Source organism: Mustela lutreola, chromosome 15, assembly GCF_030435805.1.
Source record: "Mustela lutreola isolate mMusLut2 chromosome 15, mMusLut2.pri, whole genome shotgun sequence".
NCBI classification, from domain to species: Eukaryota; Metazoa; Chordata; class Mammalia; order Carnivora; family Mustelidae; genus Mustela; species Mustela lutreola.
The window spans coordinates 6510676-6524626 of NC_081304.1; positions in this window are offsets into that span (position 1 = coordinate 6510676).

Genomic DNA, 13951 nt, shown 5'->3' on the forward strand with positions numbered 1-13951 from the left:
GGGTTGGAAGGAGAGAAGGAGGAAGAGAGGAAGCACCAGGATTTTTAGGGCAGTGTAACTGCTCTGAAGGATACCGTAATCACGGACACACCTTTGTCTAAACTCACAGAATGTAGAAAACCAAGAGTAAATTCTAATGTAAACTGTGTTCTTGGGGTGCCTGGATGGTTCAGTTGGTTAAGTAAACTGCCTTCTGCTCAGGTAATGATCCCAGGGTCCTGGAATGGAGCCCCGCATCGGGCTCTCTGCTCAGCGGGAAGCCTGCTTCTCCCTCTCCTTCTGCCACTCCCCCTGCTTATGCGCTCCTGCTCTCTCTCTGTCAAATATAAAAATAAAATCTTAAAACAAAACAAAACTATGTTCTAGTATGGTAATGACATGCCATGCCAATGCTGGCTCATCAGTCATGTGTAACAAACGTCCCATTCTGGAGCAAGGGGTTGATGGTTGGGAGGTTGGGCGAGGGCAGCGCACATGGGAACTCCGTATTTCTGCTCAACTTTGCTGTGAATGTAAGGCTGGTCTGAAAAATAAAGCCCACTAGAGAAAACAAAAATGAAAAGACTAGTGAGAAGATGAAGACCTTGCATGGGATACTGAAAACTTTGGGGGAAATGTAAGTCCCCAATTCTAAAGCAACTATAGAGGCAGCCCCACCTTCTTCGGGCTGACCCTGAGCCTCCTCTGGGGTAGAACGTAGCCTCACTTGCTCCGGGGCTCTTGGGTCTCCCTCCTCCCATGGGGAGCTTTTAGGGGTGACACAGATCACACCTGATTCCCAAAGCTTCTGCCACTGGAGGCTTCAGCACATCATCTGGGATGCCAGAAAAATTATCTCCTGGGGTACCTGGGCGGTTCACTCAGCTGAGCATCCAGCTCTTAATATCAGCTCAGATCCTGATCTGGGGGTTGTGAGATCAAGCCCCACCTTGGGCTCCGTGCTGAGCATGGAGCCTGCTTGGGATTCTCTCTCTCCCTCTCCCTCTGCCCCTCCCCCACTTGCTTGCACACCCATGCTCTCTCTCTCTCTCTCTCTCTCTCTAAAAAAGAAAAAAGAAAAATCACTCCCTTCATCAGCCAGTCATCCTCTACGCCCCCACACAGTGTCTGCGATCCACAGAAATTCTCATAACAAGGAAATGAGAAGTTGGGAGAGGCTGCATTTACAGTGAACCAGAAGCTTACTAATAGGCTTTAAAGAGTTACCAAGAAATGTCAACAGAGAGAAGAGAGAGGAAGGTATCTTTAGCTCAGGCACAGCAAAGAACAGACGTCTGAAGACAAAGAAGTTGAGAGGGAAACTTTATACGGTGATGGTTTACATTATGGCCTCTGAAATTGGACAGACCTGAGTTCACGTCCCAGCTCTGCAGCTTCCTTGCCTGCCATCTGGGACCATTTGCTCTCACTAACCATCTATTTCCTTACCTGTAAAATGGGGATGACTGCAGGATTCAAGAAAACTCTGCTAGTCGAACGTTCACTCAGAGCCCTCGGTCCATTCTCAGAAGTGCTTGGTGAAGGGACACCTGGGTGGCTCAGTTGGTTAAGCATCTGACTTTGGCTCAGGTCGTGATCTCAGGGTCCTGGGATCAAGACCCACATCAGGCTCCCTGTTCAGCGGGGAATCTGCTTCTCCCTCTGCCTTTGCCTGCTGCTCCCCCTGCTTGTGAACTCTCTTTCCGTCAAAGAAATAAATAAAATCTTGAAGAAGGAAGAGGAGGGGGAGAGAGAGGAGAAAGAAGAGGTGCTTGGTGAAGTCGGGGAGAACACAGGACCACACAGCCTCTTTAAAAGCTCTTCCCTGGCATAGGAGAGAGGCTTCCCTGGCTTCTCATAGATGACACAATTTAACACTAAACTACCTGAAGCCAGACCAGAAAAGACCTGAAAAGGGGCTCAGAAAGGAGTTCATCTAGACTGGCAGGTAAAACAGAAAGTACATTTAAAAAAAAAATCCTTCTGTGCTAAGTTAGTCCCCAAGACAAAGTTGAATTCATGGGAATGAGCTACGCCTTTTACACCTTGGTTTCATGAAAAGCCACTTCCTTTTTAAGAGGGAATTAATGGTTTGGAAGATTCAGGAGACAGCTGGGTGGGGACAAAGCCAAGGTCAAACACAAGTTTCTAGATCCCACAGGTGGAAGTGCTCTGTGGTGGCAGCCCAAGGTGAGCCCTTGAGTTCATATGCGGAACTGGGAACCGAGAGTTTCGTGTCATCTGCTTGTGCGTGTAGTGACAAGACTGGAAGAAGAAAGCTGGCTTCTGGGGAGGATTCAGGCTGCCCCACCATCAACCCGAGAAGTGGTTCCTGCTGAGGGTAAAGCCCACCGAGCCACTGCTTGCCCTCCTCCTGGGGAGATGAACCTGGGCCCCTCACCCAGCCCCAGACTCCTTCCCTGGTCCTAGCCCCCATCCCAGCCAGAGTGTGGTGGGGTGGCCCAGGAGCCCCATGAAGTCACCAGCCCTCCTGGGTCCCATCTCCCGTCTGGTGCACTCAGACTCTCTCTTCATTAATTATCTCATTCCTCTGTTGTGCACATTTGTATGGCACCGCCAAGCAGGCACAAAGCACTGCAGGGGACACTGCAGGGGACCCCCGATGACGCAGACACCAAAGAAACCACCCCCACACCCATCACCTGGTGAGCCCATAAACAAGTCCTGTCCACACTAAGGGAAACGGCTTGGCACTAAAAAGGAGGAACCTATGAGATGCTCTAAAACGGAAGAATTATAAAACAACTGTGCTAAGTGAGAAAAGCCAGGCACAAAAGACAAAGTCTGCATGATTCCCTTCAAGTAAAATCCTAGAAGAGGCAAAACGACAGCGGTGATAGAGACAGAAAGCAACCTGGTGGTTGCCTGGGGCCAGGGCAAAGGGGAACAGGGAGTGACCATTGCATGGCGTTTCCTTTGTGGCGATGAAACTATTTCGGAGCGGGGTGCCTGGCTGGCTCACTCAGTTCAGCCTCTGACTCTTGGTTTTGACTTAGGTCAGATTTCAGGGTTGTGGGATCGAGCCCAGCATCTGGCTCCATGCTCAGTGAGGAGTCTGCTCGAGATCCTTTCTGTCTGCTCAAGATGGTTTTTGTCTTCCTCTGCCTTTCTTCCTGCTCATGGGTGATCTTTCTCTCTCTCTCTCTGAAATAAACAAATAAAATCTTTTTTTTTTTTTTTTAAAAAAGGAGATTGTTTTGGAGCAAAATAGATGTGGTGGTTATACAACATTGCGAAAATACTAAATGCCACTATAAAGTGGTTCGTTTTCTGTTGTGTGAATTTCATCTAAAATTCATATTTTAGGTGAATTCCACATAAAATACCAAGGAGGAAAAATCTATAATCTTTTAAAGCAGTTCAGTAGTTGTCAGAGACTGGAGGAGGAGCTGTGGACTGACTGCAAAAGGGCACAAGTGAAATTCCCAGAATAATGGAGGATTTCCATATTATGAGTATGGTGGCTGTTCCACAGTTAGACCATTTACTAAAACTCGTCCAACTGTGTACTTACAAATGGAGATTTTCACTGTGTTATAAATTATACCTCAGTGAATTTTCTTTTTAAGTTCTCAAGTCTATAGCCTGGTAGGGAAGAAAAGTTATTAGAACATCTCACTCGGAGCCAGGAACACCCCTAGCAAGGGTGAAAACCAAAAAATTGTCTCCCAACATTGTCAAATATTCCCTTGAGGCAAAATCCTCCTGGAAGAGAACCACTGGAGTAGGCACATAGTCGGTCTTCCATTCTGGCTTCTGTGCCTCGTAGACTCCCTTGCATGGGTGTCCTCTGCTTGTCTCTATGCCTACATTCGGGGACCTGTCCAGATCAAAATGTCCCCTCTGGTCACAAATCTGCTATATAGCACAACCATTGTGTTTTTAATTTCAATTATTATATGTCTCTCCTTCCAGATGTCCTATGCAAGAAGGAGAGACATATAATAATTTCAAACCTGCCTGGTCAATGTTGAGTAGTTTCTGCTCCCTTGGTCATAGTTGCAATGTCCTCTTAGGTTTCTTTAAGCCCATTCAACAGACTTTATGTTCTTCATCAGACCAATTCAGCAGCAGAAGTCTTCAGAGATTCAAATCTATAGTTCGTTTCTACTGATGCTTATTGTGACTAGTTTTCTTCTATGCCGGGTAATACAGGTGGAGCTTGTACTTGGCTAAATTTTTTGTAGCCAAATGGGAATGGAAGATGTTTCCTTCTGGGAAGTATCTATGTTTGCTTCTGCGGGGCATCATTGTAATTTAAGTTTTCCTGCTTTGGGTGTTCCTACGTGTGTGGGAAGGGTAAATTTGAATCCCAACCCCATGCTTACAATTCTCAAGGGGCTCTGTTCCTATTAGCATGATTGCTAATAACTTTTGCTCCCTGAAACTGGGATATAGAGAGGCTACCGTTGTTATTCATTATTATTCCTATTACTATTTTATGCATTTCACTTTGTTTATAAGCAGGTAATTCCCAAACTACTATTTTTCTGAGGACATGGACCCTTTAAGGATTCCGGTCCTAAGTGGTCTCACAGGTACAGCTCTTGTTCATTGAGCTGAGCCTGTTAGCACCCAAACTCCAAGTTCATTCTGAAACCCTGATCCCTTTTTAAGACCATTTAGCTGGAAGCAGCCACAGTTTCCTCTCTGGTTTCTCTGGTAACTATTCATTTTGTGGGTTTAGTTGCTTTGTTTGGCCTTTGGGGATGCCCTTGGAGTTGGTTGGTGCAAGTTGCTTTTTTCTCTTTGCATCATGGTCTCAGCATTGCCTTCATCCTGTGGCCAATTCTCCCCCAGGGAGTATGAAGCAAACAGAGGTCACACCCAGACTCAAGACTTCTGGGAAAGAAAACCAAGAGACTGCTCTGAGAAACTTTCCAGGAGCCCTGACCACCAGCTCTCCCTGACACCTCACTGGCTGGTTCAGACAAAGGGGACCACTTTCAACCAATCACTCATTCACATGGGGAAGGGGGATTGCCAGGCAAGATGGTGGCTCCATCTTGGGGGGACCCAGAAATTGGGTAGGAAGCCACCCAGATGTCTGCTGTGGAAACCTTCCAAGAACCCACTTTACTTCTGGCTCATCTTTTGTATTCCTGGATCCCTGCACCTCAGTTTATGTGAACATGACACACTCCCTGCTCCCACACCCACCTCTCAAGACCTGGGTCTTTCTGTGGGCTGCAGCTTTGGGAGTGTGACCCTTTCTTCCTCTCCTGGGTTTGCCAGATCAGTCTCCTCCGGGCCAAGGACAACTCCCTCTTTGCAAACAGGTTCCTGGAGGGCCCAAGCTCCTCAAAGCTCCAGTCTTGCATTAGCTAGTCTCTCTTTCCAGGTTCTAGGGTTAAACTCAGGCGATGATGGCCCTGGTAACAACAAAAAAAAGTACTAATGCTTTATTCGGATGCCAATTTCTCTCCTAAAATTTTCCAGATTTCTCAGGGAAGAACTGCCCTTCAAGTACCAATGACCTTTGGCTCAGCTTTCTTCCCAGTTCCCAGGGAAGGATGTGCTCAGGACATCCGCAGCTGACATCAGCCGAGGAAAGATGGGGCATTGTTGGTTTGGACGTGGGAGCAGGAAAAATGAGAAATCATACAAGGCACAGACCAGAGTTCCCAGTTAGGAGGTCCCCTTTACGTGGTGGTAGAGTCTAGTCTGATCCTTTGTTAGAGATACCCAGTTGAGCCTCAGAGACATCCCTGCTCATTTACTGTTCACCATCTATTTAAACAGAGCAGCCAGAGACCCACAAGGTGTTATCAACATATGAATCTCAAGTTCCTGCAAGAAGTGGAGAACTTTTGGATGTGTCTTCAGTGTCTCATGGGGTGATGTGTGCCTGCAATTTGCTACTCACACCAACCAGCCCTGGGGAAAACATAACAAAATGTAGATTATATTAATAATAGATTAATAATAGAGAACTGACAGCCGTTCCCGATGTTGGTGTCACAGACACTGACCCAGAATCATACGTGTCTCCACCACCCAGGATACGGCACCAATGTCCCCAAAACAGAATGAACACTGATGAAACTAATCCTGATAAAGCCAACATGGAAAGAAAAAAATCCAACATGAATCGTAACTTCACTGTCAAACAGGAAAGATGGGCAGAATTGTCACCCTCAGAAAAATTATTTTTAGGGCACAAAGAAAGGAAATTAAAGCCTTGGAAAGGAAAGCGGCTGGCCAGAGGCAGGACGAAGCTGTGACAGGGAGTCGGGAGTGGTAGTGCAAGAAGTAGAAGGTTGCCACACCTGGAACTTTGCATGCATTCTGCTTATTAAGTTTCCCAAACTCAACCAGCTCTGAAATTTCTGTCACCATTACCTTTTCTAATATGTGAAATTAAGACACAGCTGGAGGTGTGGGAGGAGAAGGTAGATGAAAGGGATTTGGTCTGGGAGCTGGGTAAGGAGCATTGAGACCACTCTGGCAGCCACAAGCCGCCCGTGGCTACTGAGCGTGTGACAGTGGGGGTGGTCGGCACTGAGCTGTACCGTAAGTGTACATCTAGGTGTTGAAGATATACTAGGTGTCGAAGAAGTTCTATGAAAAAAAATGTTTAATATCTCCAATATCATCAAATGATAATATTTTGAGGGTACTGGGTTAGATTAAATGTACTACTAAAATTACTCTCACCTTTTTAAAAAGCCTTCTTAATGTAGCTACTGGAAATTTTAAATTACGCGTGTGATTCCCATTATATCTACTAGACAGTGCTGGGGGTAACATCCACACGATGTTGGGATTTGCTGCCTATTTCTGCCAGGAGAAGCGGGAGCCAGAGAAGGAGGATTCTGAGCCTGCTGCCAGCGCTGCTTGAGGAAGTACCTTGGGAAGGGGGGGCTTCTCGAGAGGGCAGGAGGAGGGGACATGAGGCTAGAGGAGCAGGTTTGGGTCAGAGAGTTAAGGTCATTCAGTTAAGATCAAGAACTGAGAATAAAATCAGGATGGGTACTGTAAAGTTTTCTAGTCTTTCCTCTCCTGGGTAACTCTCTGGAATCCTTTTAGACTCAAAAAGAAACTTTTTAAGACTAAAAATAGTTTTAAAAAGAAGAAACAAAAAACCCAGCCTTGGATTGCTCACCAATTGACAAGGCTGGGTTCATGAAGCACCCTGAGAAGGCCTAGGGGGTTGATCATAGCAGGACAGAGACACCCAATTCTGAGTAATGGGAGCAAAAGAGCACTATTGTGGGGTCAGGACCTGTGGGTCCTGGTCCTTGTGCTGGTGTGTCCTTCTCCTCTGATCTCCCTGCTTCTGTCCTTTCAATGTCCTATGAGTCGTGAGGGCACAGACAGAATGTCTTCAAGTTTTCCAAGAAGACTTTAAGAAGTCTTTTCATCTTAAAGTTCAAGAACGCTTGATCCCTCTTTCTGTACGTTGGGCACCAAAAAATGTTTGTTATTGGTGGTGATGAGCAGAAGGAGGAAGAGGAAAGCTATAAAGCAGTACTTTTGTGTATTTTGTTTGCTTCTCCACCTCCTGTGTGCAGGCAACCCCTGGGACCCAACCCAGGTAGCAAGTAGATGCTGAATAAGGGAAGGAGGAAATGACAGAAAAGGGGGTACCTCTCTGTATGGGGGACTCGGACTCTGAGAAAGACAAGGTAATTTGTTTTTTTGAAGATTTTACTTATTTTTTTGAGAGAGAGAGAGAGCGAATGAGCACGCACAAACAGGAGGAAGGGCAGAGGGAGATAGAGAAGACAAGTCAGCAACAAGTCAGAGTCTTCTCTGAAGTCTTCTCCATGTCTTCAACAAGTCAGATGATGCTTAACCAACTGAGCCACCCAGGCACCCAAGGTAATTTATTTTTTGAAGTTTTTATTTAAATTCCAAATAAACAAATAAATTCCAGTAAGTTAGCACACAGTATGCTATTAGTTTCACGTGCACCATACAGTGATTCAACACTTGCACGTATTGCCCAGGGCTCACACAGGGGCGCTGTTTCATCCCCATCACCTGTTTCACCCATCCCCCACCCCCTCCCCTCTGGTAATCAGCCACACCGTGTTGTTTGTTCTTAGGAATCTGTTCCATGGTGGGAAGGACAAGGTAATTTAAATTAAAACTCAGCAATGGGGCTGCTGCGAGGGGAAGTTTTGAAGGACACAGAGAATGTTTTCCAAGTCCAAAGGATGAGTGTCATGACTTGACTTTACCTTAAAAAGCCAAAGTAGCCCTCTAAACCAGAGGTTCTCAGCCAGGGACCATTTTGCCCCCCAAGGGACATCTAGTGAATGTTTGAGGCTATTTGGGCTGTCACCATTGGTGTGCATTTAGGGAGGGTGCTACTTATGTCTGCTTGGTCAAGAGCAGAGAGTCTGCTAAATGTCCTATAATGCGCAGGACAGTCCTCCACGGTAAGGGATGACCTCATCCAAAATGTCAAGAGTTAAACAAAACCAAGCATTGAATTAACATAGGAGCAAGCAACTCTCCTCCTAGGTATATACCCAAGAGCAGTGAAAATACATGTCCACGCGGAAATGTGTACGTGAATGTTCATAGTAGCAAGAGTCACAATAGTCAAAAAGCATCCAAATGTCCATCAATTGATAAAAGGATAAACAAAACATGGTCTACTCTTTTTTTTTAAGATTTTATTTATTTATTTGATAGAGATCACAAGTAGGCAGAGAGGCAGGCAGAGAGAGAGGACGAAGCAGGCTCCCAGCTGAGCTGAGAGCCCGATGCGGGGCTTGATCCCAGGACCCTGAGACCATGACCTGAGCCAAAGGCAGAGGCTTAACCCACTGAGCCACCCAGGCACCCAACATGGTTTACTCTTTACCAGGGGTATGACTCAGCCATAAAAAGGAACGAAGTATTGACCCCCAATACAGCATGAATGGACCTTGAAAACGTTAAACCTTAAAAACCCCACAGGCACCTGTTGTAGGATTCCATGTACATGAAGTGTCCAGAAGAGGGCGATATGTCGAGACAGAAGGTAAATCAGTGACTGCTCATGGGCACGGGGTGGGGCTTTTGGAATAACAACGATGTTCTGAAATTGAACCGTGGTGGTGGTCATGCCCTTTGTGAATATGCCAAGAACCACAGAGTGAACTTGATTGAATGGAATTAGATCTTTAAAAACAAACACTCAAAAATCAACGGAATAGTGCCGAGTTTGAGAGACTGTTCTCGATGAAAATTATTTGGTGATGGAACCCAGAGGAAGATGGAGACCGGGCGCCTGGGTGGCTCAGTTGGTCGACCATCTGCCTTTGGCTCAGGTCTTGATCCTGGGACCATGGGATCGGGCCTTGCAGTAAGCCCGATTGTTGATCCCTGCTCAACAAGGGGTTTACCTGAGATTCTTTTTCTCCTTCTGCCCCTCCTCCCAATGCGTGTGCACACTCTCTCTCAAAAATAAATAGATAAAATCTTTACAGGAAAGAAAGGAAGGGAGGGAGGGAGGAAGAAAGAAAAGAAAGAAGAAAGAAAGAAAGGAAAAAAAAGGAAGGAAGGACGGACAGACGGACAGACGGAAGGAAGGAAGGAAGGAAGGGAGGGAAACCAACCAAGTGGGCCATTCAAGGCCAGTCTCGCCATGGAAGGGGAGGCCTTCAGGGACACCTGCTCCTGACCAGGCTTATGAGCTGCCTTCTGCCCACTCAGGCCACCCGGCACGGAGCTGATGTCAGAAACCTGGAGAAGGACGTGCTGGGACACCTGTGAAGGCATTCAGATCCCTGGGAAAGAATGTTCGCCCAGTAAATCCCCGAGTCTCATAGAACTAAACATCTCCCCTTGCCTGGAGCCTGGGTTCTAGATTTGTAAGGATGAAGACCAGACTTGGGTAAATTCACTGAAGTGATGTTTCATGTTTCAGAATCTCTCGTTTCTTAAATCATTTCCTGACTCCATTAACCTCAAAAGCGCCTGGGGGATTGGTCCAGCCAAATGAAACCAGGGGCCCTCTGGCCCACACAATAACCTCAGAGAACGATCTGCAAGGGGCCCCGCACCTCTGTCCGCCCGCCAGCGCCACGCCCTCTTGCGGCTCACACATTTCTCCTTCCCTCCACCCCAGCACCACCCCCACGTGTTAAATCACTGTGTTGAGCCAAAAATTCACAAGAAAATAGAAATGCCCGCAAGACGGAAATCAGAAAGAATCCGTGAGCAGATGATCAGGGGAGGAAAGGGAAGTGACAGCACGGGTCACCATTGGCATCGAGTCCCATGAGCACACAGCACGTGGGGAGCCGGCACACCCCTTTCAACACCCTTCTTCCCGCCCTGGCAGGTGGGCAGGCTAGTCTCAAGCCCACTTCTCTGGTGAAGGAATCTTCAAAGAAGGTGACTCAGACCCCTTTAAAACCTGGTCCTGAATCCAGGTTCTGTACCAACCGTGCGGACAAGGGCACATCCCTTCGCTTCTCCAGACCTCAGTCTTCACATCTGTGAAATGGGTGATGCAGGACCTCTTGCATCTCTTCCAGCTTAACTGCTCCGACTCTGAGCCACGACAGGATACTTGTTTCCAGACACCTTGCCCAAGCTTCTCCAGTAACTGACTGGGCTGATTATGTTTATAATCTGTCCACCCCCCACTGGAGAACTAGGTAGAAGAAGAAGTGACAATATGTATCTCCTTCACTGCTTTGTCTCTGGTGAGAAATTCAGATGGGCCCCTTTCTCTTTCCTTTCCTTCTTTGTTTTTGGCTTCAGAGATATTATCTGGAGATAGAATTATAAAGACTTTTCTAAAGTAATCATGTTTGAATGAAAAGCCATGAGATATCATTTCCGTCGATTTGGCAAAGGTTTAACTATTTTTTGGCACACACCCCCAATGTTGGCCATGGGATATGTTAAAGCATATTTTCCTGTGTAGCTGATGGGAAAATAAATAATATTATTATGTATTATGTTAGCATGGCTATTTCTAGAAGGATAGATTTTGCATATTTAAAATTCCCTATAGAAATAATTATGTGCAAAATGTGTATGTTCAGGAGTAACAGTAGCAGGAAATTGCCAACAACCAAACTGTACAGTGGCAGGCAAGTGACTACATCAATTAAATTACCTTCCTAGAAGAGAATATTGCACAAACCTTAGAAGAGGTGATTTGAACCCATATTTAGTAAGGAAAAATGTAAATAGGCAGGCATTTTATTACTTTCTTCTTTATGTTTGTCTACCATTCCCAAATTTTCTATGATGAATATATATTTCTTGCATAGTAAAAATAATTTTTTTTCTTTTTTTTTTTTAAAGATTTTATTTATTTATTGGACAGAGAGAGAGATCACAAGTAGGCAGAGAGGCAGGCAGAGAGAGAGGAGGAAGCAGGCTCCCCGCTGAGCAGAGAGCCCGATGTGGGGCTCTCCCAGCACCCTGGGATCATGATCTGAGCCGAAGGCAGAGGCTTAACCCACTGAGCCACCCATGTGCCCCAGTAAAAATCATTTTTAAAAAACTGTTAACTTTCAATAGCTCCTGACTTACTTACAAAATAAAATCTAGGCCCCTCTTGGTGTCCCGTAGCAGATGTTTGAAGACCTGGTCTCCCGTCCAGTCTAGCTCTTATCACCCTTGCCTCTCACTTTGTCCTCCAGTAGTAGGCCCAGCAGCTCTGTCCCCCGGCCGGTCCTCTTCGCTCGCTGCCCGCTTCCTTCCATGTCAACTGGTTCACCTAAATGTGACACTTTTAGGACTCCATTGCTCATTCAAGAGTCATCTTTGGGGACCCTGAGTGGCTCAGTTGGTGGTGTCCAACTCTTCATTCTGGCTCAGGTCATGATCTCAGGGTCGTGAGATCGAGCCCCCACATCGGGCTCTGTGCTCAGCAGGGAGTCCCTTTGAGATTCCCTCTCTCCCTCTGTCCCTCCTCCTGCTCACGCTCCCTCTCTCACATAAATAAACAAATCTTTTTTATTATTATTATGTACTTGACAGGGAGAGAGAAAGAGCACAAGCAGGGGGGTTGGCAGGAGAGGGAGAAGCAGCCTTCTGGTGAGCAAGGGGTCTGATGCGGGACTTGATCCCAGAATCCCGGGGAACATGACCTGAGCCAAAGGCAGATGCTCAACTGACTGAGTCACCCAGGCATCCCAAATAAACAAATCTTTAAAAAAAAAAAAAAAAGTCATTTCCAGGAAGCTTCCAGAAAAACTCCTTGCTCTCCACCATAGCAGGATACACGCCCAACCTCTCTGCTCCCTAAGACACTGTGTATATCTTTCTCATTGCAACTTACAGTGTTTTTTTTTTTTTTTATAAGATTTTCACATTTAAGTGTCAGTCTCTCTAACTAGTCTCTGAGTTCCTTCTGGATTGTGTCCCCACATAGTCAAACTCCACGGGCATGGGTTAGTGGATGAATGAATGAACAAATGAATGGAAACATGAATGAATGATGTCCTCCTCCAACTCCTCCTCCTCGTACCAGATTCATGACCGTTAGCACCTGGTTAGTCGGGTCGGTCCAGGTTGGGTACATCGGATTCATATGTCTGAAGAGCTTGCTAACTCATAACTTTAGAAGAATCAGAATGGGAATCCGTCAAGAGGATCCCGAACGACACTTGGTAGGAATTGTAGATAAGTTTGCCGAATAAAAAGACAGTGTCTCACAAATGAAATGTTGAACAAGGAGGCTCAGGGGAAAGGACCATCTGACGGATGATTTTTTTAAAGATTTTATTTATTTATCTGACAGACAGAGATCACAAGTGGGCAGAGAGGCAGGCAGAGGCGGTGGGGGCGGGGGGGGGGGTGGGAAGCAGGCTCCCCGCTGAGCAGAGAGCCCCATGGGGGGCTCGACCCTAGGACCCTGAGATCATGACCTGAGCCAAAGGCAGAGGCTTTAACCCACTGAGCCACCCAGGCGCCCCTTACAGATGATTTATTACACGGCTGTCATCCCTCTCATCAGGAAGCCCCCGTGCTGTGCCCCCAGTACACCAACACCCCTCCCTGGCTCTTGGTCTCTCTTCTCACAGTTTTTCCTGAGTGGTCAGCTCTGGTTTGAGTAATGACGAAGCAGTTTCCCCTTCATTTGGGACATGAGTAGAAATGGCCTTTATTGTCCTAGAATTCTTTCTCTGACACTCATGGAAAATTCTATGCAGACCTGCTCCTGACCTAATCCTTGGGATTAGCCGGCAGCTCATGAGGCTGATAATCTGACAAGTGAAGGGCATGTTCGACCCTCTTGCTCAGACCAGTCCTATACTGTGAGAGCATCTCTGCTTCTGTGCACAGGAAGGCAACTGGGCCAACGGACCTTCTGCAGGTGCCTTTGATCTTGAATTCAGCTCATTGAGCGTCAGGTGTCACAGACTCTTGTCAACCCAAGCTCCCTGCTTCTTCTTCTAACCCATCATCTCTCTGTTCACCTGCTTGCACACATTCACCCATAGATGCCAACTTCATTCTTTCCTTAGTAAACAGTTACTGGGGGGCACCTGGGTGGCTCACTGAGTTAAAGCCTCTGCCTTCGGCTCAGGCCTGCTTCCCTTCCTCTCTCTCTGCCTACCTGTGATCTATGTCTGTCAAATAAATAAATAAAGTATTTTTAAAAAAATAAACAGTTAGTGTGTCTGTTTGGTACTTGGCCACCGTCCTTACAATTTGTTCTTTTTTAGGATTTTATTTATTTATTTGAGGTGGGGGGGGTATGAGCAGGGGTGGGACAGAGGGAGAGAGTCGCACACAGTTTCTGCAGAGTCTTCTTTCCTCTCCTGAGCATGGAGCCCAACATGGGGATCCATCTCACAACCATGAGAGCATGACCTGAGCTGAGACCAAGAGTTGGACGCTCAACTGACTGAGCCACCCAGGCACCCCCACTACGATTTGTTCTAATACGTTGCTACAAAACCCTGGCTGTTGCCGCTTGCGTAAGGCAGCTGAGGCTGGCCCAGTTACCCCATCACTCTGCAATCAACCAATGCCGGAGAACCCG